Source organism: Papio anubis, chromosome 13 (assembly GCF_008728515.1).
Source record: "Papio anubis isolate 15944 chromosome 13, Panubis1.0, whole genome shotgun sequence".
In the NCBI taxonomy this organism is placed as follows: Eukaryota; Metazoa; Chordata; class Mammalia; order Primates; family Cercopithecidae; genus Papio; species Papio anubis.
In genome coordinates, this window is record NC_044988.1 from 36,620,653 (window position 1) to 36,632,246 (window position 11,594).

Sequence of the window (11,594 nt, forward strand, 5' to 3'; positions counted from 1 at the left end):
CCGGGTTCACGCCATTCTCCTGCCTCAGCCTCCCGAGTAGCTGGGACTACAGGCGCCCACCACCTCGCCGGGCTATTTTTTTGTATTTTTTTAGTAGAGACGGGGTTTCACCGTGTTAGCCAGGATGGTCTCGATCTCCTGACCTCGTGATCCGCCCGTCTTGGCCTCCCAAAGTGCTGGGATTACAGGCTTGAGCCACTGCACCTGGCTTGTGTTTTGTTTTTTAGAGACAGAGTCTTGCTCTGTTGCCCAGGCTGGAGTGCAGTGGCCGGATCTCAGCTCACTGCAAGCTCCGCCTTCCGGGTTCACGCCATTCTCCTGCCTCAGCCTCCCGAGTAGCTGGGACTACAGGCGCCCGCCGCCTCGCCCGGCTAATTTTTTGCATTTTTAGTAGAGACGGGGTTTCACCGTGTTAGCCAGGATGGTCTCGATCTCCTGACCTCGTGATCCACCCGCCTCGGCCTCCCAAAGTGCTGGGATTACAGGCGTGAGCCACCGCGCCCAGCCCAAAATCTGATTTCTTAAAGTGGCTTCATACTATTCCTTTCAAGCACTTAAAACCCATCAGAAAAAAAAAAAAAAAAAATTCATCAAAAAGTCAAAGTTAGTTTTTATTATCTTCACCTTTTCAATGGAAAGCTTTCTAAACTCTGGATCAATTTAGATGACTTTTGGATCAATTTAGATGACTTTTAGATGATCAGTACTCTGGATCAATTTAGATGATTTTTGCCCCAAAGTTTTGTAAGATCAACAAAGCCAAAAACAGAGGAGTATGATTTTGAGATCAAGTATGTGACTTGAGTCTCATACTCTGGATGAGTATGAGTGTTTCAGTGTGGTTTCTGAGGGTGAATACATGTAACACATTAGAGGGAATCTCGAGAAAAAAATCATCAGATCAGAACATCCCTGTGTTGAATATAACTGTAGTTAAAATAACATTATTTTCTAATTTTGAAGCAGTCAGGACAAAAGCATAAAGTCTTCCAAAAGTGAAATACATGGCCATTTTAGTAAGTTCCTGGAACATATGTCCCAGAGTTCTTTCAATGCATATGTTTACATTTAACTCACTGAATTAGAGATGGAAATAATGCAAGAATCAGACAATAAAATGTCCATCATTCTCTCCTAAGAAACAGCATTTTCAATTCACATGAGATTATTTTGATGCTTAAGATTGTATTTTGCATTGTTTTGCAGTGTATTTTAAGTTGTTGTTTTTTTAAAAAAGTTCCTCTCCATCAGTTAGATGAATATTTTAACGCTCTAATTTTAAGGCTGTCTCCCTCCACCCCCAATCTTCATGTCAATTACTTAATGATCTATAAATATTTAGAAAGTTCTAATGGAACAAGCTATTTAAAGCAAACCTATAAGAAAGTCTGCATTATTAGAATAATTTCCCCTAATTTGTCTCTTTGTAAGTTTGGATACATGAATATTGAATTTTCTTAAATGGAGTCTTATCCTCATCCATTATTGTGTTACATTTCTTCAAACCTCTTTCAAATTGATAGGGAGATAAAAGGAAAAATCTTGTTACCCTGTGAGTAAGCTATTAGATGCTCAAGTGTTGGCTGAGGGCACTGGTAGGATAATAGGAAGATCAAAGATGTTCTCTTGTTAAAACACTATTGTCATTTAAAAAATTATGAGCGTGACTGGTAATAATTGCACTCAATCCAGTATGTTGACTTCTCTTGCGTTTTCATATCTGTCGTCCAGTTAGGGTTCCAGGGTACGTGTGTTTGTGGAGTCAGTGTAGTCCACAGGTAAGAGCAATGCTCTGGGAATTAGGAGGCACTAGTTTCTACCTAACCTCTGTCACTAATAAGCTTTGCGACCTCGAGCCAAAAACTTTGCCACCCTGGAACTCAACATCCTCATCTTCAAATGATGGGCCAGGTGATCTTTTGTTTTCTTTCTAGAACCAAAGGACACACCTATGAGATATAAGACCAGATGGAAACATGCAACTGTTAAGTTTTAGTTGTTGATTGATATTTACATACCCAAACAATACCTTTTTATTTAATGTTGATTTATCTTTATTTTTCCAATGGTTTGCCAATGCTGTCCTGGATATGAACTCAGGTAATATTCTTAAATTATAGGCCTAAGAAAATAGTAGAGCATAATACAGACATGTAGAATTTTGTTTAAATGTTTTCATTAAAATTTTAAATTAAAACAGTAATTTAAGGACATGCATTTATTCAAAATGCCTTTTCTGTAGGGCTGGATTTTTTAAATTGGATTTTTTTTTTTTTTTTTTTTTTTTTTTTACCTTCTAAATGAGGAGTTTCTGTTTGATCTGAGATGGCAAATTGATCTTATCTGAAGCATGATTCTAAGTCACAGCGGGATAGAATGCTTACTGTGGTTAACAGTCAGTTTCTACTGGGGGTAAGAGAGGTACTCGCTGCCTTCCATTTACTGACCCTAGATCAGATCATCACTAAGAGTCTTTTCTAGACATAGTCCTCCTCCACTTCTCTGTCTCACTGAATGACATTAGACAGCCAGTTGACCAGCCCACAGTGCAAGGAGTCATTCTTGACTCCTTCCCTCCTTGTCCCATTAGCAATTCATCACCAAGCTCTGTTTACCTCCTAATAAATTTATTGTTACCATCCTCATCCAAGTCACCAGCATTTCTCACCTCAACCACTGCCTCTGTCTCATTAATAACGGGTTATCCAACAGGTGAACTAAACATGTTCTTAGGGTAACAAGAAATCAGACATTAATGTCTTCAGGGGAAGACACCCCCATAAACATACAAAAGGGAACAGGAAAAAAAGTACAAAAACCATTTAAATATCAGCACCCATGTACATTTGGGTCACTTAAAGATTAAATACAGTTTTATATGTTATATGATTGCTTTTACTTTGCATCACAGAATAGTATTTGTTCGTGTGTGTGTGTGTGTGTATATGTTTGGTTGGGAGGTGTTGTAATTGAGGAACATAATCATGTTTTAGGGGACAGTGGCTCAAACAGACTGATTCTAGCCCTGCCTCTAATTCATTCTCCGTATTGTAGCACAATAATCTTTTAAAAGTAGGACTTGATCTTGCCATTTCCTGTTTCCCACTGACTTTAGGGTAAAGCCAAAACTCTTTGTTATGCTCCATTCCCTCCTACTTCTGCCTCATGTCCCACCACATTTTCCCTTTCTCTTTTGGGTCCAGTCATACTGGTCTCCATCAATTTCCCCCAAAAGACATGTGCAGTAACTTATTTCTCTCCTTACAAAGAGGGATTCTCTTTCTGCAGCTTTTTATACTGTGGCTCTTGCTTCTGATTTCAGCACAAACATCTCCTCGATAAATACTGTTGAGATGAATGCATGCTTCTACACTTCCATGTGATTAGGATTCCTAGGTAAAGCAGGAGAAGAACAGTAATATAAGGAAGTTTAAGCCTGGTTTTTAACATTCAGTTATTGGTCATGACACAAATTCAGCAGTTAGCTGGTGAGAAATATCCCACGTTTTTAGAAGTTCTTGATTATAGTAATTACCTCAAGATGTAAAGAAAAAAAATGTGGTGGCATCTGATCTCCTCTGGAAGGCTAGGAGTCCTTCAATCTTTGCACGTCAAACAGGACTCTTGGTACCCTCTTCCTTTCTCCCCATTAAATAATATACTCATCCTCAGAAGTCTTTTTTTTTTTTTTTTTTGAGATGGAGTCTCTCTCTGTTGCCCAGGCTGGAGTACAGTGGTGCGATCTCTGCTCACTGCAAGCTCTGCCTCCCAGGTTCACGCCATTCTCCTGCCTCAGCCTCCCGAGTAGCTGGAACTACAGGCGCCTGCCACCACGCCTGGCGAATTGTTTGTATTTTTAATAGAAATGGGGTTTCACCATGTTAGCCAGGATGGTCTCAATCTCCTGACCTCATGATCTGCCCGCCTTGGCCTCCCAAAGTGCTAGGATGACAGGCGTGAGCCACCGAGCCTGGCCAGAAGTCTCTCTTAATAGCTCAAAAACTTGATGTCAACATTGGCTTCTTTTCTTCTCCTGATTCCAACCTATCAGCAAGGCATATTGACTCTATCTTAAAAATATGCCCAGAACCTCACTCTTCTCAATCCCTCCTCTGTTATTGCCTCACTTCCAATCATAGCTATCTCTCATCTGTACAGCTTTAACAAGATCCTTACCTGTGCTGGTCTCTGATTTTGGCCCTCTCAGTCTGATCATTAAATGATGGCAAAAATCATTTTTTAAAAAACATACATTAGACTATATTTTTGTTCCTTCTCAAATTGTCCTTTGACTTCCTGGTTTTGTTTCATGTTTAAAGTAGCATTCCTTAGCATGCCTTTGATGCTCTCAATATGATGGCTCCTGCCTACATCCTTACTCTCATCACTTACCACTCACCTCCTCTCTTTTGATAATTTGGAGCCAAGTAATGGCCACCTAGCAATTCTTCAATCACAACATTCAGTGTAACTTTAAGGCACTCATGTGTGCTGTCCCCTTTGCCTGGAATTCTGTGCCCTATCTCAACATATAGTGACTCCTTTTCAACGTTCAAGTCACAGATCAAAGGAAGAATTCCCTCAATTCTCACCATCATTCTGTACCCTATTGCACTCAGCTATATTGTCTTAATAGCACTTATCACCATCTAAAATCATTTCATGATTTTATGATCTACTTATTTTTTAACTGTCTTCCTGCACTAACATGCCATGTTCATGAGGAAAAACTCTTGGTTGCCTTGTGTCCTGCTTTATCTTAGCTCCTGGAAGAATGCCTGTGAAAGTATAGTTGCTGAATGAATGAATGGAAACTAACTTTGGAATGGATTGGTACTGGGTAAGGACTAAAAAACATTAAAAATGTTTCTGAAAAACTATTTAGAAGAACTTTGGCTTCGTAATTCTTTATATGCTCCCCCAGCCTCAGGTGTCTGTACTATAGAGAGTTTGCCCACAGCTATACCTTGGAGTGTAATCATGTGGCTGTTTGAGGAGTAAAATTTTATGATGAATTACATAATTTTAATAATTGTGACCTTTAGTGTTTGGATTTTTTTTCAATATGCATTTTTGATAAAATAAGTAACTAGTCATTGGCTCTTCTGGCACTAGTCAATTGCTGATTACTTAAAGCACATTGATTTTTTTTCTGAGTTAATTTAACAATACTCTCAGTCTAAAATTCACGTTTTATGCCATTGTATCACACAGGAAGCCCCCTTTGTCACCAAGAGCTGGATTTCTAGACACTAAAGACACCTGGGTGGCAGCATCCATAGTTTACGTTATAACCACCTTTTGACCTTTCAGTCAGCTGGTCTCATTCTCACCACTAGATGGCACACCTGAGACGGTAAGGCAAAATGCTGACATTGACTCTGGGGCTCTCAATTTGTGAGGAGTCAAGGGACAAATTTTGAAATGAGGGTTTAAAAGTCAAAGGCTGGTGAAGTGTAGCTAATTTTCAAAAAAGGTTATATGAGGAATATGAATCACCAAAATGTAATAGGGAATGTCCACTTGCATTTCCTAAGGGTAATCAATGCAAAAACCAATATAGAGTAATTTAGTGATGGATGTAAATTGTCGATTGCTGACCATTCTCTGGATATTCGTTTTGTTCAAGTTTTCAAATGAATAGATTTTTATATTTTTACATGCCTCTTTAGTGCCGAGGAAAAAAGTTAGTTAAATGAGAGTTACACTTAGTTGAATTAAGATAAAACAAGAAATTTTTATTTTATTTTGTCAGAGTAATAAATGTACGTGATAAAATGCCAAATAGTACAGAAAGGCTTATAATAAATAATAACAGTCCTCCATCCTACCTTCAGCCATATTTCCTAGAGAAAACCTTTTTTTACAAAAAGTTACAAAGTCATTATTTGTTGTTTGCTTTTTATAATTTTATTATTTTGTAGAGATGGGGTCTCGCTGTGTTGCCCAGCCTAGTCTTGAACTCCTGGGCTCAAGTGATCCTCCCCCCTTGACTTCCCAAAGTATTGGGATTACAGGCATAGGCCACCATGCTTGGCTGCAAATTCATTATTTAAATAGCAAAATTATGAAATAGTTTTGAGTGGAAAATAGATATGATTTTTCTTGGAAGAAGAATATGCAATGACAACATAGTGTGCATATAATTTTGTACACTTGTTGCAAACTAATGCCAATGGGTTCTTTGTAATGAAATCATAGATGTCTGCTGAAAATCTTTATGTACAAAAGATTTACAGCTTTGGAAGCCTTTTCTTATAAATAATTCTATTAGTGTAGAAGAGGTGTGAAGAGAGAGAAAGAGAATGATGATGGCAGAGTCAGAGAATGGCAAGTGATGGGCATACACACAGAGACAGCCATGTTTCTGGTCCTCAGACTTCACAAGCTAAAATCTGGTTGGTTAACTCCTTATTGAGAGAGACTCAAGGCCAACATTCAAGTCACTCTTCTCAACCCCTCCTCGGAGCAAACTAAACTATCAAATCCTACAACCTAATCTCCTGTACCAAGATCAACTCATCCAAAAAGCTTCTGGTGGTTTATCTAGCTTGCCAGTTAGATCGCACAGGCACTGCATTGCCTGGATAACTGGAAGGTCTGGTTTTCTTTCCAGTTATAATTGCCATTGTGGATCATTTCTTAGGCATTTCATTTTCACCATTGGCCACTTGTGAGCCAGATTATCCTAAACGAATGGAGCTGTCTTCATTTGTGGGTAAAATCATATCTGTGAGGATGGAAAACCTGCTACGAAGTCTTAGTAAACTTTCTGGGCAAGAATCTTGACAGCACTTCCCAGAGAAGATTCTATTATAAAAACCTGTGTAATAGAAGGTTTTCAGAAGAGAGCCTCTATTTATTTCAAATCCTCAAACACCCATTTTCTGTAATCCAGAGCTTGAGGGAGGCTCACAGCATGGGGACAGCATCAGGCCACATCTTCCCAGTAACCAGTTACTGACACTTCCATTTCTACAGTTGACCAGCCTCGATCACAGCATATTTATCCTCTGTAATTTCACCCTCCTAGGTCATATTTTTAAAGTTCTGGGAGTGCCTGACACTACCCATTACCTGTTTATTCTCTGCTTAGATCCAAACTGCAGAATGTGAATAATTAACTGGAAATTATATTCTTATCAGTTCTACAGTGATCACTTGGGCACTAAGAAATCCTCTTGAGGACCTGGTAAGACTTTCCACAGTTCCTCGTATATATATGCCAGGATTCTCTCCATGAATATCTTGCAGCCACTGAAAAGCTGGCTAAACCCAAGAGGGCTGATTTTCTGAGGGCTTCCCTTTCCATGCTCTGGCCTTCTGCCTTTTCCTACGTCTTGATGTTGGGACAATTCAGCATCACCTTTTAGCTGTTACCTTTTTCTTTGTCATTTTGATCATGACAGTGGAGTTTTAGGATTAGCTTTCACTTGAACTGACCAGGAACTTGGTACCAGTGATCATGAGTGTATCAGCCTAAATCTTTTTGTAGCCTGGTCCCAGTGAGTAAATAAGGCAGTACCATCACCACACAAATACAGTGTTTCACAAACATCGTAACCCAACATATAAAATAAAAGTGTACTTTATATTACAACCCAGTAGGCAAATAGACAGACACACACAATATATAGGTGAAAGAATTATAAAATAATACTTAATTTTAGATTTCTATTAAAAAGCGAAAACGTAATAAAGTTAATTAAAATATAAGCATTTGTTAACAGAAATATTCTTAGAATACAAAACTAAAGGAATAAATGATAACAAAATCCTGGCTGTAACCCTGCAAATTGGTTTCATGACCCACTCATAGGGTATGAGCCTCAGTGTGACATATGCCGATCTTTAATAGATGAAAGGAATGCTTCCTGGTTACTTTGGTGGGCGAAGCCTCTCCTTTATAGTCAGAGGCTGCCATCTTGTTTGAGTGCCCTTTTACTTCTGCTCTATTCAAGTGCAAATATGCTGCATGCCCCTTGACTAAGCTCTGGGTCTGGGGAGAGATGCCCTGAGAGATGATGATGTCTAAGACCCTCCAGAGTTTGCCCCAATTTCTCCTAGGACCCGCAGGACTTTAGGCTGAGTCAGGTCACTAACAACGTTTTCCAGAACAATCAGGGAATCAAAGATGTGTGCCATGTTGTCCTGGGCCATGATGTTGAGGCAGGAGAACATCACAAAGCCAACAAGGATCTAGCACTCCAAGGGGAGTTTATCCAAGACACAGAGCTAGCTAAAAGTTGAGTGGGCTCCACCTGGTTTAGAAGGTAGGTTATGTTCAGCAGCCAGTGCAGGAAGTTGTGGTCCACCTGCCACTTGGCTTAGATAAGCTCTCACTGGTAAAAATGTGATGCCATCGACATCCAGGGTATGAAGGAAGGTCCATATATTTATAAGATTCTTCTGAAGATATTCTCGTTTCAACTAGGATATCAAGGCTCACAGCTTATCATTGGTCAGCCTCATTCCAATAACGAATGCCTGTTTTTTCAACGAGGCAAGTACTTCCAAATGTAAGAAGTGAGTGGGAAAACAGTCTGATCTGCAGAAACTCAAAGATCTTTTTCAGTATGATGATACTGTCTGGAAGAGCTTCCATGATGTTCACATTAAGTATAAATCTTTGTTATCCTGAATTCTCCCTTTTCCCTGAAAGCTCTCCTCCAGTGTGTCAGCTCAACCGCACTTGGGTCTGCATGCCCTCAGAAACTCTGGATCTTAGGACTTCGTGTTTGTGAAGAAAGTGTTTTGTAGACTGAGATCACCTTTTGTCATCCTTGGTTCTATCTCAGAGCTGCCTATTCTGCAGAGATATAAATGTACTCTAATCTAAAGGCTGTTGTCTTAATTTTGTTTATACCTTATCAGGAGCTGAGAACCTGGAGGGAGAATTTGGGGTTTGTTCTACCATTGGCTTCTGCAGCTTCTCTGTGAAACAAGGCAGCTATAGGGAACTGTTGGTATTTTTAGTTCTAGAAGTAATCTCTATAACTTTAAACTACATGTTTATACATACCTCTGCATTATTTCAAATGATATTGTGCATTATATTGGAACCATCACTATCTTGTTCAGTTTAGTTTTTTCTTAGTTTTTCCTCTTCATTCAGTCTGTCTCAAACCAAAAGACTAGCTGTAAATGCAAACCAAAATACACTTAGGGTATTTACTTGAAAAGGTCAGAAATATTCCTCTTCATATGCCTTGGGAAACTGCTTTAATTTCCATGCATACTTCTGGCAGTATAGCCCAATAAGAAGCCATGAATGCTCAGAAGCATCATGGAGACTGTAAGTGCAACTAGTAGATGCACTTCCAAGGCCCACACCTTGCCCATAACACCCCATTCCTGTCTTATAAGTTCAATTGGAGATATAGCTTTGCTTTTTTTTTTTCTTTTTTTATTATTTTACTTTAAGTTCTGGGGTACATGTACAGAATGTGCAGGTTTGTTACATACATATACATGTGCCATGGTGGTTTTCTGTACCTATCAACCCATCATCTAGGTTTCAAGTCCCACACACACTAGGTATTGTCCTAATGCTCTCCCTCCCCTTGGCCCCCACCCCTGACAGGCCCCAGTATGTGATGTTCCCCTCCCTCTGTCCATGTGTTCTCATTGTTCAACTCCCTCTTACGAGTGAGAACATGTGGTGCTTGATTTTCTGTTCCTGTGTTAGTTTGCTGAGTATAATGATTTCCAGCTTCAACCATGTTTCTGCAAAGGACATGAACTCATTCTTTTCTTTTTTATGGCTACATAGTATTCTATGGTGTATATGTGCCACATTTGAAAAAATCCAATCTATATTGATGGGCATTTGGGTTGGTTCCAAGTCTTTGCTATTGTAAATAGTGCTGCAATAAACATATGTGTGCTTGTGTCTTTATAGTAGAATGATTTATATTCCTTTGGGTATATATACCCAGTAATGGGATTGCTGGGTCAAATGGTATTTCTGGTTCTAGGTCCTTGAGAAATCTCTACACTGTCTTCCACAATGGTTGAACTAATTTACACTCCCACCAACAGTGTAAAAGCGTTCCTATTTCTCCACGGCTTCACCAGCATCTGTTGTTTCTTGACTCTTCAATGATCACCATTCTAACCGGCATCAGATGGTATCTCATTATGGCTTTGATTTGTATTTCTCTAATGACCAGTGATGAGCTTTTTTTCATATGTTTGTTGGCCACATAAAAATCTTCTTTTGAGAAGTGTCTGTTCATATCCTTCACTCAGTTTTTGATGGGGTTTGTTTTTTTCTTATAAATTTGTTTACGTTTTTTTGTAGATTCTGGATGTTAGACCTTTGTCAGATGGATAGATTACAAAAATTTTCTCCCATTCTCTAGGTTGCCTGTTCACTCTGATGATAGTTTCTTTTGCTGTGCAGAAGCTCTTTAGTTTAATTAGATGGCGTTTGTCAATTTTGGCTTTTGGGGGTTTAGTCATGAAGTCTTTGCCCATGCCTATGTCTGAATGTTATTGCCTAGGTTTTCTTCTAGGGTTTTTATGGTTTAAGGCTTTACATTTAAGTCTTTAATCCATATTGAGTTAATTTTTGTATAAGGTGTAAGGAAGGGATCCAGTTTCAGCTTTCTGTGTGTGGCTAGCCAGTTTTTCCAGCACCATTTATTAAATAGAGAATCCTTTTCCCTTTGCTTGTTTTTGTCGGGTTTGTCAAAGATCGGATGGTTGTAGATGTGTGGTGTTATTTCTGAGGTCTCTTTTGTGTTCCATTGATCTATATATCTGTTTTGGTACCAGTACCATGCTCTTTTGGTTACAAAAACCAAAGTAGTATAAACAAAGTAGTATAGTTTGAAGTCAGGTAGTGTGATGCCTCTAGTTTTGTTCTTTTTGCTTAGGATTTTCTTGGCTATACAGGCTCTTTTTTGGTTCCATATGAAATTTAAAGTAGTTTTTTTCTAGTGCTGTGAAGAAAGTCAATGGTAGCTTGAAGGGAATAGCACTGAATCTATAAATTACTTTGGGTAGTATGGCCATTTTTATGATATTGATTCTTCCTATCCATGAGCATGGAATGTTTTTCCATTTGCTTGTGTCCTCTCTTATTTTCTTGAGCAGTGGTTTATAGTTCTCCTTGAAGATATCCTTCATGTCACTTGTAAGTTGTATTCCTAGGTATTTTATTCTCTTTGTAGTACTTGTGAATGAGAGTTCACTCATGATTTGGCTCTCTGCTTATCTATTATTTGTATATAGGAATGTCTGTGATTTTTGCACATTGATTTTGTGTCTTGAGACTTTGCTGAAGTTTCTTGTCAGCTTAAGGAGTTTTGGGGCTGAGACGAGGGAGTTTTCTAAATACACAATCATGTCATCTGCAGACAGAGACAAATTGACTTCCTCTCTTCTTATTTGAATACCCTTGATTTCTTTATCTTGCCTGATTGCCCTGGCCAGAACTTCCAACACTACGTTGAATAGGAGTGGTGAGAGAGTGCCTTGTGCCAGTTTACAAAAGGAATGCTTCCAGTTCTTTTCCCATTCAGTATGGTATTGGCTGTGGGTTTGTCATAAATAGCTCTTATTATTTTTGAGATATGTTCCATCAATAC

At 38.9% G+C, this 11,594-nt stretch overlaps 1 long non-coding RNA gene across 2 annotated transcripts in view; it reads right to left on the reverse strand.

The window, feature by feature from the left end:
- Nucleotides 1-425: 425 nt before the first annotated feature.
- Nucleotides 426-11,594, reverse strand: part of LOC103878351 — a 92,388-nt gene continuing 81,219 nt past the window's right edge. For both annotated transcript variants that reach the window (XR_004177869.1, XR_004177868.1), the window contains exons 5-6: nt 9,023-9,138; nt 426-1,949 (exon numbers count right to left, since the gene is read on the reverse strand). This is a non-coding gene — a long non-coding RNA (uncharacterized LOC103878351). The remainder of the gene's footprint in view (nt 1,950-9,022; nt 9,139-11,594) is intronic.